The sequence below is a fragment of the Aquarana catesbeiana genome, linkage group LG01, assembly GCF_042186555.1.
Source record: "Aquarana catesbeiana isolate 2022-GZ linkage group LG01, ASM4218655v1, whole genome shotgun sequence".
In the NCBI taxonomy this organism is placed as follows: Eukaryota; Metazoa; Chordata; class Amphibia; order Anura; family Ranidae; genus Aquarana; species Aquarana catesbeiana.
In genome coordinates this window covers 640461004-640481552 of record NC_133324.1, presented here as the reverse complement: position 1 = coordinate 640481552, position 20549 = coordinate 640461004, and the positions used below count along the sequence as shown (strand labels likewise).

Below are 20549 nucleotides of genomic sequence, written 5' to 3'. Positions count from 1 at the left end.
TAGACTGCTATGGATGCTGAAGGTGGATGATACTAGAACCGTGGAACACTATAATCTGCCTTTTTTTCATTGACAGGTTCAGGACCATTTATTTATAAGGTAAGGATGTAGGACTCTCAGAAGACAAAATACTGGTATGAAAGTTTCAGTCATTTTGCAGGAACGCTATTTCAATGTTAAAAGTAGGGATGAGCACGATGTTTGAGTCGAACAGTCGAACTTCTCCGAATTTAGAATATTATGGGTCATTCGCAGGAAATTCGAGCACCTGCATAACGCCCCATAATGCACTTCAAGATCGTCAATGCACTGCGAGATAGCAGTGCATTGATGGCTGCTGATTGGCCAAAGTATGCACCTGACCTGCATGCCTTGGCCAATCACAGCACACTCTGCTGTGAGAGCTATGATTGGCCAATGGCAGGGTGCCTTTGGCCAATCATGGCTCAGGGGGCTAAGTCCATGATCCACACTATGTGAGGCTGCTTACATAGTGGCCATACATTGTGTAATAAATGAGAGCAGCAAAATTACATTTCTAAAGGAAAAAATGTCATTTAAAACTGCTTGCGGCTGTAATGTATTTCCGGATCCTGGCAATATACATAAAAATCATTGAAAAAAATGGCCCTTCAGGTCTGGTATTGATTTTAAGGGGAACCCCGCGCCAAAATAAAAAAAAAATGGCGTGGTGGTCCCCCCAAAATCCATACCAGACTTTTATCAGGCACGTAACCTGGCAGGTCGCAGGAAAAGGTGGGGATGAGAGAGCGGACCCTCACCTCCTGAACCGTACCAGGCCACATGCCCTCAACATGGGTAGCATGCTTTGGGGTCCCCCCAAAACACCTTGTCCCCATGTTGATGGAGACAAGGGCCTCTTCCCAACAACCCTTGCCAGGTGGTTGTGGGGGTCTGCAGGCAGGGGGCTTATCAGAATCTGGAAGCCCCCTTTGACAAGGGGGCCCCCAGATCCCACCTCACCCTATGTGAATGGGTATCGGGTACATACCTCTGCTCATTCACCCAAAAAAGTGTCAAAAAAGTAAAAAATGACAGGAGACAGTTTTGGACAATTCCTTTATTAAAAAAAAAGTGTCCCGCGATGTCCATCCATCTTCAATCACAGCGCCGACGGTCCCAAAAAAACCCTGGAAAATCTCTGCCTCCATGCGAGGCGTCCCACCGACTGCAGCCTTTTCGCGATGACAGCTGTTATATGGCTGAGGCCGGGGCCGCCCGGTGACAAAAACGGGTGACCCCCACCCCCTTCTGATGTCACATGACGTCATAAGGGGGCAGGAGTCACCCGCATACATCACCGGGTGGCCCCACCCTCAGCTATATAACAGCTGTCATTGCGAAAAGGCTGCAGTCACGGGGACGCCTCCCATCGATGCAGAGTTATTCCATCGTCGGCGCTGTGATTGAAGATGGATTTACATCGATGGACACTCTTTTTTTTAAATAAAGGAATTGTCAAAAACTGTCTCATGTCTTTTTTACCTTTTTTACACTTTTCTTGGTGAATGGTTAGGGGTATAATGTACCCAATACCCATTCACATGGGGGGGTGGGATCTGGGGGCCCCCTTGTTAAAGGGGGCTTCCAGATTCCAATAAGTCCCCTGCCCACAGACCCCCACAACCACCGTGCAAGGGTTGTGGGAAAGAGGCCCTTGTCCCACCAACATGGGGACAAGGTCTTTTGGGAGGGACCCCAAAGCACCCTCCCCATGTTGAGGGCATGTGGCCTGGTATGGTTCAGGAGGGGGGGTGCTCTCTCATCCCCACTTTTCCTGTGGCCTGCCAGGTTGCATGCTCAGATAAGGGTCTGGTATTGATTTTGGGGGGACCCCTTGCCTTTTTTTTCATTTTGGCGCAAGCTTCCCCTTAATATCCATACCAAACCTGAAGGGCCTGGTATAGATTTTGGGGGGACCCCCACGCCATTTTTTTTTTACATTTTGGTGCAGGGTTACCTTTAATAAAATTAAAGGCGTGGGGTCCCCCCAAAATCCATGCCAGGCCCTTTGGATCTGGAATGGATTTTGGGGGGACCCCCACAACATTTTTTTTTTACATTTTGGTGCGGGGTTCCCCTTAATATTCTTACCAGACCCAAAGGGCCTGGTAATGGACTGGGGGGACCCACGCCGTTTTTTTTCAATGATTTTTATCTATATTACCGAGATCCGACAATACATTACAGCCGTTTTGAATGAAATTTTTTCCGTTAGAAATGTCATTTTTCTGTGGTACTGTTATGAACAAGGGAAAGATTCCCTACTTTACAGGCAGACTAAGAGACCCCCCCACAGGCAAAATATTTAAAGGAATATTTTATTTTTATTTTCACTTTAAGTGTTATTAAAATCACTGCTCCTGAAAAAACTGCAGTTTTTAAAACTTTTTTTTGCATTGATACATGTCCCCTGGGGCAGGACCTGAGTCCCCAAATACTTTTTATGGCAATAACTTGCATATAAGCTTTTAAAATGAGCACCTTTGATTTTTCACATTCGTGTCCCATAGACTTTAACGAGGATTGCGTGTTCACACAAATTTTTTGCCGGGTTGCATGTTCTGCTGCAAACCGAACCCGGGGGGTGTTCGGCTCATCCCTAGTTAAAAATTTAACTGAAAGTTTTTTTTGCAAGGAAGTAGAGCTTTGCAAGCAGGTATAATATTTCCTTTCTTTATTATAATGTACAAGGCTAAAGTACAATATAGAAAGCTCGGCCACATATAAATATTTATTATTTACTACTTGTACCCAGCAGGTGGTCCATTCAAGGCAGAGCTTTACAGTTATGCTTTGTGATTACACTACTAAGCTGTGCATTTCTTTTTCTGCTTCTTACATTTTCTGCAGCTCATATAGATGAATCTATTACAGAGGAGGAGAGCTTTAAAGGGTAACTCCACTTTCGTTAAAAAAAAAAAGAAAAGAAAAAAATGACCTTTCCTTTTCAAACAGCAGTGCTTTAATGTTCTTAAAATTCAATGTCATATGGAAACTCAGAGGTGTTCTGTACACCTCTCAGATGTACAGAAACTCAGAGGTGTGCAGAGCGCTTCCAGAAATGTCCTTCCTGCTTCCATGAAGAACTCTGCACTAAGTTATATGTCAGATTTCAAACATCCTTTGTAATAAAAATATCATTTTTGGTGAGATACTCCCCAAGGGTTAATCACTTCTAAAGGGATGCAGACACTGCAACTTTTCTCATAAATACCCTGAAAGTGCATACGCTGAATACAATTAATTAGTCACTCCCTTTCACAATAGCTGTGCACAGGCCATTGTCAAAAAAAGAGCTATTTCTTCAGAGCAGAAACAGGTAGGAGTCTGCAAAAAAGTTTGTTAAAATCTATGCAATGTACATTGATCACCTAAAGGGGGTATTTTTTGTTCCCTGAACAAATGTGGAGTTACTCTTTAACCACTTTTTTACTGGGTACTTAAACCCCCCTCCTGCCCAGACCAATTTTCAGCTTTCAGCGCTGATGCACTTTGAATGACAATTGCGCGGTCATACAACACTGTACCCAAATAAAATTTTTATCATTTTTTTTCACAAATAGAGCTTTATTTTGGTGGTATTTAATCACAGCTGGGATTTTTATTTTTTGCTAAACAAACAAAAAAAATGGAAAATTTGGAAAAAAAAAAATCATGTTTCATAGTTTGTTATAAAATTTTGCAAACAGGTAATTTTTCTCCTTCACACTTCGCACTGATGGATGGCACTGATGGATGGCACTGTGGGCACTGGTGGGACTATTGCTGTTGGGGCAGATGACCGCCGGTGATCGGGTTTTTTTTTCCTCCTCACACTGTCAGCACAAGGAGGAAAAATAGCCGATTACCGGCTCTGTTTACATCACATGATCAGCTGTCATTGGCTGACAGCTGATCATGTGGTAAGGGGTCGGGACCAACGCCTTACTCTGATATGTGATCAGGCGAGTCTCAAAGACTCGCTGATCACCGAGCGCGCCGCTCGTGCCCTGAAGGACATGTTGCTATCACTGTGGTGCACACTCCAGGCTGACATGATGTCTTGTATGCAAAATTTTCATAAGGACATACAAGTAGTGAAATCTAGGGTGGATCATATTGAAACTAAAATGGAGGAGTTTGCATCCACCATAAACGACCTGGTAGATAGATGTCCATGATGGGAAGAGGACAAGATGGAGTGAATTAAAACAAAAATGGCAGATATGGAAGAAAGGTCCAGAAGTAATAATATGAAAATTAGAGGTATTCCCAAATCCATCCTACAGGGAGACTTGAGGGCCTACACTGTCTCTTTATTTATGGAACTCTTCCCTGATCTCACTGAGCTAGATGTCACTATAGATAGGATACATCGCCTACCTAAACCAACATACCTCCCTGATCAGACACCGAGAGATGTGATACTACATTTCTACCATACCAAAGAAAAATTGATGGCAGCAATGCGTAGCAAAGACCACATTCCACCACAGTATTCAAACCTGCAATTTTTTTACAGACCTATCCCAGTATACTCTCCAAAAGAGAAAGAGCCTTACCACTATCATTAACGCTCTCAGAAATCACAGGATAAACTACAGGTGGGGTTATCCAACAAAAATCACTATCACTAAAGAAGGTAACATGTATATAGTGGACTCACTGGCAAAAGACCTATCCATACTGAAGGAATGGCAGATCATCCCAGAACCTGCTAGCAACTCCAACATCCCTAGGAATATTCCATAAGAAAAACAATTGCAACTTTGGCCACTGGGGAGAGCTCTCTCCAAACAAATTTTCTACAGAAAGACATATAAGTTTATCATTCCTGCTTTATCCACATGGGGGTGACATTTCTTTCTATCAATACAAAGGCCTTAATCACCCAGCTAAAAAGGAAATAAATGCGTTAAGAAGCTCTGCCATTTAAAAGTGATATCTTGTGCGCACAGGAAACACATTTCTGTAACACAGCACATCCCAAATGCTCAAATAGGAACTTTCCATGTCTTTACTGCTAATGCAGACTCAAAGAAGAGAGGTGTCCTCACAGCAATTAGAGACACTGTATCTTTCAAGCTCCATGAAGGATTCGCAAGGAAGATACTTAATCTTGATATGTGACATTAATTCCACCACATATACAATTGCCAACATATATGCCCATAACTTCCATCAAATTCACTTCCTTAACCAACTGCTATGAAAAATACATGCACACCAAAAAGGATCCTTATTGCTTTGTGGTGATTTTAATCTCATCCCTGACACATACATTGACTTAACCTCATCATCAACCCGTGTGGGGCATCCACTCCACAATCTGATGCACCTTAATAGTTTCTTTGACAGATGGCGTTGCCTTCATGCAGTCGAAAGAGACTTCACCTTTTTCTCCACACCCTACTCCTGAATAGACCTTTTCCTTGTGGATCAGGGACTTTTAACAAGAACAACCATGACATCGATCAACACCATCACATGGTCAGATCATACTTCAGTGGTACTAAATATTGCAGATTCATTATCCTCCGACTCTATCCCAATATGGAGAGCCAACCTACTTCTTCTTCAAAGAGAAGACACCAAAAAGACACTGGAAAGGCATTTAACAGAATATTTTACAGAAAATGAAGCACCTGTAGATGACCATTTTACTTTTTGGAACGCCCATAAAGTGTTCATGAGAGGAATCTTTATTAAATTAGGGGCAGAAGTAAAGAGGCAGTGGCAAAGGTGTTTACATGAGCTTACTGATGAAATCCACAGCTTAGAAACTCAAAATAAACAGAACCCTTCACCCTCAACCTCCCACAAATTGACACAACACCGATATGATCTTAAATTACATCTTCTGGAGAATTTTGAGAAATCCTCCAGAAGATTAAAAATGACTTACTATGCCAATGGCAATAGAGCAGGGAAAGTTTTGGTCCAGCGCCTCCGTGGCTGCAGGAACAATTCTAAAATCCCATACATAATACAACTATTACCAAGGTTAAACTTTGGATACTTGGCCAAGGTGTTATCGGCTTTTGGCTTCGCAGGCCCAATTTTTTTCAGTGATTATGGCTCTATACACCAAACCTTCAGCCCAGGTGTATACCTCTGAAGTCCTTTCTACCCCATTTAATATCACAAATGGGACCCGTCAGGGCTGTCCACTTTCACCATTAATCTTTAACCTATTAATGGAACCTCTGGTGAGTCACATTCGTAACCATTCACAAATTACAGCTTTTTGGATTCACAATTCATCACACCCCATCAGCTTATTTGCAGATGACGTCATCTTAATGCTCACAGATGTGGAGAAATCTGGCTTCGGTACACCATACATTTAAAATGTTTAATCGTCTTTCCTACTATAAAGTGAATGAGACTAAATCTTACATCCTAGGGCTAAATGTCCCTCCAATTATTCAACAGAAACTTACAACATTGTATCCATACACATGGAACAATATAGGCATAAAATATTTAGGCATCACCCTAACACCAAAAACAGAAGAACAGGTTAAAGCTACACTCCATTTATAGTTTAAGTTCAAAACTCCAAGACCTAGCTAAAGTAGAACTCTCTTGGTCAGGTCGCTTAGCAGCTTTTAAGATGATTCTCCTTCCCCAATTCCTATAAGTATTCAAAATACTCCCTATTCCCATACCTAACTTATTTTTACAGCCACCCAATCAATAATTAACAGATACCTATGGCAAGGCAAAAAGGCAAGATGCGCCTTTTCTAGATTGGTTACTAGAAAGGCAGGAGGAGTGGGACTGGTAATACTCAAAGATTACTATACTGCCTCACTCTTAGCACAGCTTAAAATGTGGTTCCCTCAAACTAAGGGTACCATTTGGGAAGAATTAGTACGCTCCCAAACACAAGGAAATAATCTTTATCACTTCTTTCTCACGAGCTAATACAGCGTTCCACAAAGCACATCACTATCCCATACTATACTAGCTTCTCTTCAGGCCTGGAAATCACTCATAACCACTTCCTTCCAGGAGTCCAGGAGTTCCAGGAGTCCACAACAACTGTACTCCCACTAGCGCTATGAAGCTTACCCACCATCTTACCTGACTTGGATGTAAGTAGATGGATGACAAAAGGGATAAAAGGCGTAGATGACTTGATGATAAGTCCAGCACCCAAAACTTTTAGATCCCTACAGCTAGAATATGGTTTATTCAACTTTGAATATTACACTTATCTACAAATAGACCACTTTATTTGTTCTAACCCAAACACTTCTATATCACTACCATGAAATGTAGCCCAATTCTACACTAAGCCTAATGCTAAAATTAAAGGTTTTACAACCTGCTTAACAAGAGGGATGTATTAATTAAAACTTCCCACATACAGGCATGGGAAAATGAGCTGAATATTAGATATACCCCTGATCAATGGCAAAAGGCACTCAGCATCACATATGCAATGACAAAAAGCGTGAACCTTTGGGAACTGACACAAAAAATTTTACTTAGATAGTATCTAACTCCCTATAGAATTGCAAAATTCTCTCCACATGCTCCTTCGACGTGCTGGAGGAACTGCTTTATACCATAAACTATGGTCTTGTCCGGCTATAGCCACTTTCTGGACAGCAGTGTTTCGTCTGCTTAAACAAATTCTAAAGATAAAAAATCCCTATCGCCAGGTCTAGCACTTTTGTCGGTAGACATCAAATCAGTACCGATAGAAGTCAAAACCATAGCCGTCCATATTCTTTTAAGTGCAAGGCTAGTGCTAGTATGCCATTGGAGAGACCAGGTAGCTCCTTCTATCCAAGAAGTCATAATGACAACCCACGCGCATGCCACATATGAAATGCTGTTTACTTCTACACAAGGCAGGCACCAAGAGGCCAGCTTTCGATGGAAGATTTGGTTAGAATGGTACAAAATATCCTCTAGGAACTAATCTTATTTCTTTACCAAACAAGAAACTTGACTTAAATATATTTACTGTGTTGTTTGTTTCTGTTTTTTGTTATATTGCTTTATTTTATTGAAGCACAACCTTGTTTCAAAAGTTTTTTTCCTTTCTCTATACACCCTAACCCTAATTGTTAACACTAAGGTTAATTAAGGACATATGTAGATATAATGAATAGATCTAGTAGAGATCCCACGTGATATATGAACGCAAATTGGTTAACGATGTACCTGTACCATCATATATGATTTATAAGGAGACCAATATCCCAAATGTCCTTTTATTTATTTCTTCTTTATTGACATTACGCTATATACCAATAAAGAACTAATGAAAGTAAAAAGCTGACTTATGTTAAGTGGTTTCCTCACTGTTTCCTAATCTTAATCCTCAAGAACCACTGTCAACATTTATGGCAACCTAAGTAATCATAAACTAGATAATGCACATAAAAATTAATAACTCGGGAAAAAAACACTAATTCCTGTATTTGCATGCTTGCAAATCTTGCAGGTTTATCTTGTTTATCTTTTATTGTATTATAATGCTGGTGTATTTTTATGTATCTTAATCTCCTGTGGAATGCTGTTCATTTACACTGTGTACATTAAAGCATCTGTTTGTTTGACAGCGGAGGAAAGAGTGTAAGATATATATATATATATATATATATATATATATATATATATATATATATATATATATAATATTACATATATACATGACCTAAAACTGGTAATTTCTGCACCACATTTCTGAATGTGTTCTAAAATATTCCAAGCTACAATTTTTAGTTTGATAGTTTGAACATCATATCTATTTTGCGTGTATTTTTTTTTTTGGCACATCTGCATCACTGCCAGTACCAAAGGTCAAGAATTTACAGCACACTCGGAGTGCACTAGTGCTTTTGCAGTAAAGATGTGCCCTTTTCCTATTAGAGCTTTTATGGTATTAGGAAGAGGACACATATAAAGAATTTATTATTACCCTTCCTATATACTAAAATGGCAGGTTTGCAGTAGATGCATGTTATGAAAATTAAGTTCATGTCAGGTGTCATGTTATTTTTTTTTTTTCTTCTCACAAAGATTTCTAATTAACTTGTATTAAAAGAGTGAATTGTGCATTCTTGACCTGCATTTTTTCTTTCAAATCATGTAAATATGATCCTCCTAAAGGTTTTTAAAGTTTTGTTCTGGTAGCTACAACTTTTTAAGGCTTGTTCTTTTTAAGTGGTAATGTATGGCCTAACTGTAGCCATATCATTGCTTAAAAAACAGAGAGAAGAGGCGCATGCATGGCTTGTAAGATGGTGGATGCGTGAGAGCTGAGCTCCAGTCCCCGACCCCTCATCCGTGGCTCCTGTAATGCTACATAGGCACCCACCGCTCCAGGAGCAGCACCAACCACAGCCAGAAGTGCCTGGGCACGCTGTCTCTGTTCTGGCCTAGTAGGCACATGGATCGATACCTCCTTAGGCCACAATCCCTGGCCTCAAGTACCCCATGGGATCCGCCGGACCCCAACGATCTCCCTCTAACGGCTAAGGGTATGTTGGAGAGGAACCACATGTCCCAGCAATCCCATCCCTCAGAATCTACAGAGATGGTGACTGTTGCTGTGCTGGACTTAAAGCTACAAACCCTTCTTCAGGATTTGACTCATAATATGATTAAAGAGGTTGGGAAAATTGCACAAGAACTTAGAGGTGAGATTGATCAAATTGGGGAACGTACTGACACCCTGGAAAGAAAATTTGATGAGCTTGTTCAGTATATACATGTCCTTGAAGAAGATAATGCTGCCATTAAACACACAGTTGCTTAACTCCAACTGCAGCAGGAAAATAGACAAAGCCGCCAAAATCTCAGGATCCGTGGGGTCCCTGAATCCATTAATGATAAAGAGCTACACCAGTATCATTTGGCTCTGTTTTTCACCCTGGCACCCCATATCCCAGATATGGATTGGCACCTGGACAAGACCCACAGATCATTGGCCCCCAAAACACCTCAGGGCTCCAACCCAAGAGACATTATTGTTCACTTACATTTTTATGAAAGTAAAGAAGCTCTTACAATTGCTATCCGTAATAAGTCTTGCATAGACTTTAAGGGCGCCAAGATTCAAATCTTCAGTGACCTCTCACCCATTACATTGGCTAAGAGGCGTCATTTACACCCTGTCACCACTCATTTACAAAAGCACCAAGTTGCCTATAGATGGGGCTTCCCCTTCTGCTTATCGGCCTCTAAGGGTGGTGTGCAGTTCTCACTAAAAAGATCTTCATGAAAGTGAGGCATTCATCCGCAACCTGGGCATTCCACCTATCCCTGAGGAAGAACTTCAGCTTCCTGTTCCAAATGCAAAGCCACTCCTGACACCGGCCAAGATATGGACCCCAGTGCGCCGGTGATCGCGGAAAGCTTTTTCAACACCTCAACGGGCTGCTCCTTCCAGATCCCCTACCTGATGACTGACTACAGCTGGAAATCCTTCTATTTCTCCATAGACAATCTTCATCTGATTTGTCTGTGCCTGGGACTCCATTATGTGAGTCTTCTACTTCTACCCAGAAGATCCTTTTCCTGCTCTCCTGAAATACTCTATGTTTTTTCTGGTTGTTTCCTATTTAAACCAGTTATATGCTTCTTAGAGCAGATGGGACCCTACCGTTGGATCTTGCAGGTAGCCATGCACCTCACCATAATCCTAGGCTCCCACCTTGGATTCCTGAAGATGTTTTCTTTTCCTTCAGGCCTTCTACAATGTTTTTTTTTCTCAAAGTTACTATTCATTTTTTGTCTATATATATATATATATATATATATATATATATATATATATGTATGTATTTTATATCCTTTTTTACTTTTCTTTTCAGGTCCTTTTTTTGACCTTCTCTGAGTTACCAGATGCGCTTTCTGTTGCATCATTTCAACAAATAGGCGTCACTGTATTTTATGTTCTATGCACTGTCGACCTGTGTCTACTTACCTATTATCAAAGCTATCATTGATACTTATGATTATGATATATAATGGCTCTTACATTTTTTTCCTGTAATGTGAAGAGCTTGAATTCCATTCAAAAATGATGGATAGCTTTGAAGGAATTCAAGACTTCGAGAGCAGACATAACTGTGGTTCAGGAGATTCACTTCCAACCTGGGGGCTCTTTCAAGTTTGCCTCCAAGCACTTCCCTACTACTTTTGTTGCATCCGATCCCTCTGGGAAGGCTGGAGTAACAATTTTAATTAAATGCTCTAGCCCCATTTGAATCATTTCTTCAATATTGGAGCCCCATGGTCAGTTTGTGCTCCTGAAGTCTACCCATCTAAATACGTCTTTTACTCTGGCAAACATATATGCCCCTAATTGGGGACAGATTGGCTTTCTCACTAAGGTTTTTGAAAAGTTACAGACTTTCTCACAACCTTTTATGGTTGTAGGAGGTTATTTAAATATATGCATGTCCCCGACCAAAGATAGATTTGCCTTGTTTCAAACTATCCCGCCAACCCAAGCTCAAAAGCTATCCACCTCCTTCCACAAATTGGTTTGATCTTACAACCTTTATGACACATGGAGACTAAAACATCCTACCCACAAACAATATACGTTTTACTCCCCACCTCACAAATTATACTCTAGGTTAAATCACTTCTTTGTGACTGCACCTATGCGTCCCTATGTAGTCTCTTCAGAGATAAACTCTATCACATGGTCGGATCATGCACCTATTAACCTAGATATTATTCTATCTGCTCTAATGCCAAAAATGTGTCATTGGCTTCTCAATGAATCCCTGTTAAAAAATCCTGAACCTCAGAATATTCTGCAAAAGTAACTGTCTGCATTTTTTTCAAATAAATGAGGGTTCAGTGTCAGAGATCTCCACCTTGTGGGAAGCTCATAAGGTTTTTTCAGGGGTGAGTGCATCTTGGTGGACTCTCGCTTAAAGCGAGACGCTGTCAAACTGAAAGCTAAGTTCATTTCCCAGCTTTGAGCTACTGAGATGTGCCTACTCCACTCCCCCACGGTGGATCGTCTATGAGTTGTGGTCTCTTTTTGTAACCGTATTAAAGTGGATGTAAACCCAATTTTTTTTTTAATTAAGGCTTGCACCTTGTACAGTATAGGATTTCATGTCATCTGTGCCCAGTCTTACCACGAAGAGTTAATCCAGCTCTGAGCAATCCTCTTATCTTTTTTCAGTGAGATAAAAATGGACAGACAGAGAAATAGGAGTTCGTTTCTCCCCCCTTGCTGTGAATGACAGGTGATTTATATATCTCATGCATGAACCTGAGAGAGACATTCTGTGTACTTCAGATCCCCTCCTCCTTTCTTCTCCAGCTCTCCCAGGATTGGCTGCTCCACACCTCAGCATGATTGGGCATGCTGAAGTCATGTGGTAACTTTTCTGGGTTTTGACTGGATGTTAATGATCATAGCAGAAGTTCAGTGTAAGAAATGCACAGGAGAAAATGCATGTTGACAAGGGGAGTGTAGAGGTGGGCGGGGAGTCTACTGACATCATCACTTCACCCACTGAGCTCCAGACAACAGACCCACCCACAGAATGTGCAGTTTTTGGGGTCTCATAACAGACAGAAGGAAGACTTTTGACAAGTAAGGATACATGCAGGAGGCATGTATATCCTTATAGATAACCACTATGACAGTGGAAAGGATGAGAGTGGGGTTACATACACTTTAAGTCCTTGGATTTCTAAATCATTGTTGTGGTCTAGACAAAAATTCTATGAGTATGCTAATAAACCACATAGGATGCTAGTTAATAGACTCAAGCCACATCCATATTTATCTATACCTGATCACTTAATGCAGTCTAATGATACCCCCACTTATTGTCCTCGTAACATGTCCAAGGTGTTTGAGGATTTTTACAAAGGTCTTTATAACTGTCTGAGCTCAGATTTTTCCTCCCATTTTACACAAAGGAAATTTGACAACTTCATGTTGTCTTTACAATTACCAGAGATATCCTGTGAACAACGTTCTAAACTTAATCCTCCCATCACGGCCAAGGAAATACCTTTTACAATCCCATAAGGCTCCAAGACCTGATGGGCACCCCTCTACTTATTACAAAACCTTTCTCACTTTTTTAGGTCCACACCTATTAACCCTAATCTCTTCATTGTTAAAAGGCACCCTTCCACACTCTCAGTTTTTACATGTATTCATTAGACATGTGCGCTGCCAATAAATTTGTTTTGTTTTGTTCCGTTCCATTTCGTATTAGTATTAATTCGTATTTCGTAATTCGTGTCCAAAATTTCATACGAAATACGAATTTTCGTTAGGTTCGTTAACTTTTTGTAACAATTACGAGGGGCTCCCACCATCCCTGTGCTGTGCTGACTTCCTGGGGTTTTAACTTTTAGGTTTGTTAACTTTTCGTAACAATTACGAATGTTCGTTAGGAATTTGGATCCGAAATTCGTAAACGAAATTTCATATTTGTACAAAATTCGGAAGCATAGCAATTTGAATTTCGGATCCTCCCGAATGTACGAATTTACGGAAACTAATCGCACATGTCTAGTATTCATAACTGTCATTTCAAAGCCAGGCAAAGACCCTTCACTACCTGATAATTACTGTCCCATCGCACTGTTAATTTCAGATTATAAAATATTTACAAAAATTCTAGCCAATAGACTTTCACTTCTAATGCCATCCCTAATACATAGAGATAAGGTGGGCTTTGTTATAACTAGACATGCAGGGGATAACACAAGATGTACAATAGATCTGATCGATCTCCTAACTAAGACAAAATGCCCTGCTATAGTTTTAAGCTTAGACGATCAAAAAGTGTTTGATCGCTTAAGTTGTCCATTTATGTTCGCAGTACTCTCTATGGGTTTTCAGATCCTTCCATTAATGCTTTGAAGGCTTTATACTCGTACCACTCTTCTCAAGTGCAGCTATCTTCTCATTTGTTGCAGCCCTTCCCCCTGAGTAATGGTACCAGGCAGGACTGCCCTTTGTCGCCCTTGCTTTTTATTTTAAGTCTGGAACCCCTTGCTGTGGCCATTATGTCTCACCCAGACATTCGCGGGCTATTGCTGCGACAGCGAGATTATAAACTGTCCCTGTCCCTCTTTGCCAACGACATTTTGTTAACCTCACTCATCTTCACATATCACTCCCTTCTCTACATGATATCCTAGCCTCTTTTAGTTCTATATAGGGGTTTAAAATTAATCCATCCAAAACTGAAGCCCTACCCATTAATGTGCCCCCAGAGCAAATTGCCTCCCTCCAACACAATTTTAAATACCACTGGTGTACTCATACCCTTAAATATCTGGGCATCCACATTACCCCCTCTTACTCTACTCTCTATCAGGCCAGTTTCCCTCCTATGTTTACAGAAATTACCCAGCTATTAAATCAATGGACCACCCTCCCTTTATCACTTCTTGGGAGAATTAATGTTCTCAAGAAGACGATACTTCCCAAACTACTTTACTTATTTGAGACACTCCAAGTGGCAATTCCAATATCACATCTAAAGGCTCTCCAACGGAAGTGCCTACGCTTTGTATGGAATAATGCCTTCCACCGCATTGTGAGTTCAGTAGTCCTTGCTTTAAGAAATAAAGGGGGTCTGGCCACCCCGGACATCATTAAATACTATTATGCATTCCACTTGCCAGTGCTGACTTCTTGGATGTCTAGGAAGGCCACAAATAGATGGGCCGAAATTGAAATGGGGATTACCTCCCTGGTACATGTTGTGGCCTTCCTCGGGCAAACATATGCCACAATTAAGATCCATCTGCTTAGCTCCAATGTTATTTATGTTATCCATATGGAATAAATGCTTGGAGCAGTTTTCCTTTTCCTCCCTCTGTCCTCCATTTTCCAGCATGCTCTTTAACCCAGATATTCCTGATAGTCTATCCTATGTTTGGATGCTACCTTGGACTCAGGCAGGGGTTTTTCAGCTACGACACCTGGTAAATCCAGTCGCACGTAGACTTATGTCTTTTTCAGATCTCTAAGCGAAACCTCCTTTAGGTCCCTAAAACACTTCTGTACCCCTATTTGCAATTTAAACACAATTTCTTTATTAAATCTCCCTCGCTATCTCTGTAGAAACCCACCACTTTTGAACTCCTTTGTACTAATGGTCCATATGAACCCCAATTAATATTGTCTATATATAAAATTCTACACTAAGCCACCCCCTAACTTATTCCACCCACAAATATATGTAAAAAGGGTCCCATATTTTACAGCAACCTATCTCTTTAGAGGATTGGGGGAGAATATGGGAATCCACATCTAGAACCTCATGTTGTGTAGTGCAGAAAGAAACCGCTTTTTAAGATTGGAAAATCAAACTGAGAGGAGGAAATACAGGGATTATAGCGGTGCCAAGAGATACACTCTACACTCAAGTAAAAACCAAAAATATTTTATTAACATAAATTCTTAAAAAATCGACATAGGATTCACAAAAGCAAGGTGTGCATATTGATTAGTATATTTAAAAACAATTATGTAGCAAAATTTTACGAGACTTGGCCTGGGGAGCGTGGCGGCCAGTTCCGTAGATAGGCATTTAGATATCCGACATGTTTCGCCAGTGATGGCTTCATCAGGGACAGATGTTTAATACCTATAGCGCTACAATTCAATCTATAGAAGAAAATTGCCAATCAGACAAAATTCTATATTCAGACATTTAAACAAAAGTACATGTGATATAAATGGATGCTTAAATATGTTTGCGAACTGTCAGACATAGACCACAGGCACCCACCCAAAGTGAACCCCCGAAGACCCCACACGCATAGAGGTGCCCACCAGACCCCCACCCAAGCCCCCCTAGGATTGTAAATATATACCTGCAGGTCGCCAGGGACAGGCGCAACATGCACCCGGAGCGGGGCCTCAAGCACAGATTACAATAGATAGCTGCAGGGGGCAGATAGAAGGACCTGACAGAGTATATCTATAAAGAAGAAAATTATAAATCAATTATAGTGGGCCCTGGAGGGACCCTGTAGGGGCCCACCAATTTAAAGGACAACATGGGAATAACATAGTCTCTAGCTTGTACTTACATTGACTTTATGAACAAATAATTTACAGGGCACCGAAAAGCGATCAATTCAGGGTATTAGCCTGCCATAGAGCGCATAATAGGGTACGTATCTCTAAAAAAACAAAAAAAAAAATAAGAAAAGAAGCACATATGAAACAGTCCCAAGAGGGTAGATGAGTAAAATGGTGAAATTACAAACTGGCTATGTCCGTAATTGATATAGACTATTTATATGCAAAAAATTGCACTTACCAATGGGCATAGTGCAATAAGTTGAATAGATGGCTGATATGAAGGTTACAACCAATTATGTCGCCCAGTATAGCAAGCTGAGAAGTAAAGACAGAACATGAGCTGAATATAAGCAGTCTGACAAAGGGGAAGAGAAACAGAACTTACAAGATCAGGTTGTAGATTGTATATGCATACCAAGCCGAGATGCAGATAACCTAGCGGTGTCCTGTAGATCCTTGGCGAGTGTGGAGGCCAGGGATGCCGGCGTTCTTATGCCCCCACGCACGTGCGGCGTCTGACGTCGCCACACGTGTGAGCGGACAAAACAAAGCCACTGCGCATGCGCGACTCGCAAATGCGTCCGGGCCTACAAGGTCCAGAAGGCATAGCGGTAGTGTCTATGGTAACGTGTATATACACGTCACAGACACAGCGCTGTATTGGACGGCTACAACTAGCAGCCCAATACCTGAGAGATGTTATGATCCAAGGATCACCAGTGTTCAGTGGCTACCAACGGGCAGAGAAAATTCCAATGCCCTTGGGTGTCCATACAGCTGGGGTATTTCTGTGGCAAAAGGCTGGAGCACCAGATGTAATCCGCGCTGTCCATGGAAACCAACAGGGGCCAGTGGGCAGGGGGTACCCATCGGGTGATGCGGGGGAATGGAGGGGGAGGGGTCCAGCACGCTATGCCTTCTGGACCTTGTAGGCCCGGACGCATTTGCGAGTCAAGCATGCGCAGTGGCTTTGTTTTGTGCGCTCACACGTGTGGCAACGTCAGATGCCGCACGTGTGTGGGGGGCATAAGAACGCCGGCATCCCTGGCCTCCACACTTGCCAAGGATCTACAGGACACCGCTAGGTTATCTGCATCTCAGCTTGGTATGCATATACAATCTACAACCTGATCTTGTAAGTTCTGTTTCTCTTCCCCTTTGTCAGCCTGCTTATATTCAGCCCATGTTCTGTCTTTACTTCTCAGCTTGCTATACCGGGCGACATAATTGGTTGTAACCTTCATATCAGCCATCTATTCAACTTATTGCACTATGCCCATTGGTAAGTGCAATTTTTTGCATATAAATAGTCTATGTCAATTACGGACATAGCCAGTTTGTACTTTCACCATTTTACTCATCTACCCTCTTGGGACTGTTTCATATGTGCTTCTTTTCTTATTTTTTATTTTTTTTTTAGAGATACGTACCCTATTATGTGCTCTATGGCAGGCTAATACCCTGAATTGATCGCTTTTCGGTGTCCTGTAAATTATTTGTTCATAAAGTCAATGTAAGTACAAGCTAGAGACTATGTTAGTCCCATGTTGTCCTTTAAATTGGTGGGCCCCTACAGGGTCCCTCAAGGGCCCACTATAATTGATTTATAATTTTCTTCTTTATAGATATACTCTGTCAGGTCCTTCTATCTGCCCCCTGCAGCTATCTATTGTAATCTGTGCTTGAGGCCCCGCTCCGGGTGCATGTTGCGCCTGTCCCTGGCGACCTGCAGGTATATATTTACCATCCTAGGGGGGCTTGGGTGGGGGTCTGGTGGGCACCTCTATGCGTGTGGGGTCTTCGGGGGTTCACTTTGGGTGGGTGCCTGTGGTCTATGTCTGACAGTTCGCAAACATATTTAAGCATCCATTTATATCACATGTACTTTTGTTTAAATGTCTGAATATAGAATTTTGTCTGATTGGCAATTTTCTTCTATAGATTGAATTGTAGCGCTATAGGTATTAAACATCTGTCCCTGACGAAGCCATCACTGGCGAAACATGTCGGATATCTAAATGGCTATCTACGGAACTGGCCGCCACGCTCCCCAGGTCAAGTCTCGTAAAATTTCGCTACATAATTGTTTTTAAATATACTAATCAATATGCACACCTTGCTTTTGTGAATCCTATGTCGATTTTTTAAGAATTTATGTTAATAAAATATTTTTGTTTTTTACTTGAGTGTAGAGTGTATCTCTTGGCACCGCTATAATCCCTGTATTTCCTCCTCTCAGTTTGATTTTCCAATTTATTGGGATGAGGTGCCGTATCACATCGAGGGTTACCCAGGTACCTTCGCTTTTTAAGATTCTTCTTTTCTGGTATAGAACTCCAGACATCTTGCTCACTCGCAACCCAGAAGCTTCAAGTTTTTGCTGAAGATGTCATGGGACCATAGGCAAACAAACATAGTTTGTTTTGGGGTCAGATTCAAGAACTGTTGCAAAACCTATCCAACACCCCCATATCTCTGAACCCTATGTGTTACCTACTGGGTCTTCCTTTATTAGGTATTTGTAATGCTTCAGGGAGATTAATGTCCTTTATTTTATTGGCTGCAAAACGGTCATACCTAGATGCTGGCTGTCTACATTTTCCCCTATTCTTTCACAATTCCTAGCTACAGTGACAGATATACGAAGGATGGAACATTTGACTGCATTGATTGATAGTTCATTACCTAGGTACTTTAAGATCTGGAGGGCATGGGATGGATCTGAGTATTCCCCTGACTCAAATCATCCGATGCATTGATTAACTGTTTAGTACACTACTCACACTAGGGTTCTGATAATGATTGTGAATTGCTCTCTTTCCCCCCATGGTGCTACTCTTTTCTCTATTGTTTTTGAAAGTTCTATTTTCTTTGAAGTTTTAACTCTGTTATACCGTATGGTATAGTATAGTACATATGTGTAACTGAAACAAAGATAGAAATTTGAATTGTTAGACTATACCACACTTTTCTTGTGTGCATGTGATACTCCCTTTCTGTTGAATTGTCCTACTTTTTATTGCTTTGTATGTTATACAAAACTGTCATAAATAAACAATTAAAAAAAAGAGAGAAAATGTGATGTAAATGGGGTGTGCAGGGGTAAATGTAAGATGAAACTTTTCAGGGCCGGGACATGGGGTGGGTAGGAGGGGCGGCTGCCCTGGGTACTGTGGTATCACATGAGGTGGGAGGGCACCACAAGGAGATTGGGGGAAGGGGATTTGTATTGAAAGGGGGAATTTGGGGGGACGGAAGGGGGTAGGTATTGTTCTAGGAAGGGATATTTAGGGGGGGCTGTGCAAAGAGTGGTGTTGGGAGATGGGGTGGGGGGAATTTGTGCTAGGGGAGGGATTTTAGGGGAATTTGTGCTGGGAGAGGGGATTTCAAGATGTGTACTAGGAGTGGAAATTTTAGGGGTATGGGGGGGCATTTGGGTATTGAGAGGATGGGGAGATGTGTGCTGAGAGGGGGGATTTCAGCAGGGGGGAGGATTTGTACTGGAAAGAGGGGATATTCATGCTTAGGGAGTAAGCATGCAGAGTAGTGTTTTTGTTGGGGGAATTTTGCTGACACGTAATGCTCATACAGTTTGGCATTTTTTCCCTGGGCTCTAGATGACCTTGTCCCTGCACTGAAACCTCATATGATTTTGACAGGCCATGTGACAGGCCTCTTTGTTTTTTGTTTTCATTTAACTGCTGTACTAGAGATGCAAGGTTAGTCCAGCTGAGCTGTTGTGTTCTGACAGCCCCCCCCTGCCAGAAACTCTGTTCAGAGCTCTCTGCCATTGGCTGAGAGCGCGGATCTGGAATTGGTCAGCTGCTGGCTTTCCAGCATGCATGTATTTTGAATCAGCAAATGTCTCCTGACATTCTGCTGGTGTGTTTGGGGCTTAAGACTCATTAGAGAAAGGTGGGTGTTGACCACAAAAGAGAGCTTTCTATAGTCAATATTTTGCTCCTTTGTGCTGCAAGAGCAAGAAACAAAACTTGGCAACAAAAACAGCCATGATGTCGAAAGATATTTTGGATAAACAACCCCTGCATGAGTAGAATGTTACTTTGAGGTTCAGATGAATAAACATGCACAAGCCCTAAAACTTATTCTGCTGAGTGGAGATTGGAAGATTCTCCATTTGAAGAAAAATCTCACATTAGGCAAATGGATGACAAAATTAAGAGATTTGCAGTGGTAACACTTTTATTTATCTTCATATTTCCAAATAGATATGTTTAATTCACAGAGAATAATGCAACTAATAACTCAATAAGCAATTACAAATGTCAAATTTTATGATTGTCAGCAGATTGGCCAATCTGAATGCATATTCAGAACTGCCAACTTTGAAAAAGTAAGTAATGCAAAGAAAGAACAACACGCTAGGACCGCAGAAAAACTACACTTGTTCACAAAGTGAAAAATACCAGACCTAGATTTCTACAAGGCAACCTAGACAGGATGCCCTGGCTCTTGCAGTAAATCA

General features: G+C 41.4%; 1 protein-coding gene across 2 annotated transcripts in view; it reads right to left on the bottom strand.

Moving 5' to 3' along the window:
* Nucleotides 1-20549, bottom strand: part of GRID2 (glutamate ionotropic receptor delta type subunit 2) — a 1754345-nt gene that overhangs the window by 440826 nt on the left and 1292970 nt on the right. The window lies entirely within an intron of this gene.